The sequence below is a fragment of the Stegastes partitus genome, unplaced genomic scaffold (genome assembly GCF_000690725.1).
Source record: "Stegastes partitus isolate 25-593 unplaced genomic scaffold, Stegastes_partitus-1.0.2 Scaffold235, whole genome shotgun sequence".
Lineage (NCBI taxonomy): Eukaryota > Metazoa > Chordata > Actinopteri > Pomacentridae > Stegastes > Stegastes partitus.
The window spans coordinates 155,841-157,336 of record NW_007577966.1 but is presented as its reverse complement, the minus strand read 5'-3'; the positions used below and the strand labels follow the sequence as shown (position 1 = coordinate 157,336).

The following is a 1,496-nucleotide window of genomic DNA, read 5'->3' as shown; positions in this document are numbered from 1 at the left end:
TGCAGCACAGACAGACTCATCTCAGCGGTGTCAATAATGGCAACACTCAAAGCGTAACATATATGGATCATTAGCCAAGTAGATTTTCCACAGAAGTTGATCTACTGTGTTATACAATGTGTTCATTCCCTGTATGAAGTAGAACAATTTTAAAATGTCTGGACAGTTTTTTTTCAGTGTAAAAAGAATGTGAAAACATCATGTAAAAAATAGAAACATGTCTGATCTATTTTCAGGTTTGCAGCACAGATCCCTGTAGTTGATTCACAGCACCAATGTACTTTTCACGCTTCCAGTGTAGCCCAGTGCTGCAGTATCTGCTCACTGAACATACGATATGTGTTCAGTGTAGCTGCGGGGCACCACAAACTAACTCTACAGCTTGAGATTTAACAAACACTGAATACTTGTATGTTTTTTGAATGCATACTACGGGTGCACAAGATTGGGGAAAAAAACTGACATTGTGTGATATTTTGTTTTTGTGACAATATTTTTTTTTTTAAATCCATCAAAAGAATTAAATGAAGAATTCATGGCTCTAGAATGATGGGGTGATTTAATGCCAGACTTACCAAAGTTGAAACCAAGTGATTTTATGCACATTGGCAGTTTTCTATGAGCATAGCTTTGGCAGAGTGGTCCATTTTAAAAGTCACTATCACAGTCAATCATGTTCCTAATTGTGGGAAGTCAAAATAATAATTGTGATTAATATCACTTTATTTGTGCAGTGCAACAACTGCTGTTGCAATTCTTTTTTTGCAGTCAAAATTTCCTTTTCAGTACTTCTCTCCTGTTTCCGAGTCATGTTGCTGATAAATCACAGTAAATTATGTTCTCAGAGTTCTAGGATAAGTGAAGTTTTTGTTTTCCTCATTTACAAGTCAAAGATTGTTGACATGCAGGGTCTATAGTGCATATATAGAGCCTTGCTAACATCACAGTAAATTATGTTCTATCAGACTTTTCTTGTACATTTGTCATGAAAAATGACGATTGTGTTTGCGTTTCTTTTTGTATCAAGCAGTATTGCAACACACATACAGTGGGGCAAAAAAGTATTTAGTCAGCCACTGACTGTGCAAGCTCTCCTACTTAGAAAGATGAGAGGGGTCTGTAATTTTCATCATAGGTACACTTCAACTATGAGAGACAAAATGAGAAAAAAAAGAATGTATCTGTAAATTGTGTTGGAAAATAAGTGTTTGGTCAATAACAGAAGTTATAGCCCTTCACACAGCTGACGCTTAGGTTATTCGAAGTTTTTAGTAGATTTGGTAATTATAAAATAGTCATTTAAAGGTCCCGGCAGACACCCGAGACACTCAAATTTTCTGCAAGGAAATTTTCTAGTTCTAATTCTTTTTTCTCATTTTGTCTCTCATAGTTAAAGTGTACCTATGATGAAAATTACAGACCTCTCTCATCTTTCTAAAGTAGGAGAACTTGCACAATCAGTGGCTGACTAAATACTTTTTTGCCCAACTGTAAAT

General features: G+C 35.6%; 1 protein-coding gene across 1 annotated transcript in view; it reads right to left on the bottom strand.

The window, feature by feature from the left end:
- The window catches only part of pcca (propionyl-CoA carboxylase subunit alpha), a 37,122-nt gene that overhangs the window by 12,332 nt on the left and 23,294 nt on the right, over positions 1 to 1,496 (bottom strand). The gene's annotated exons all lie outside the window — the stretch shown is intronic.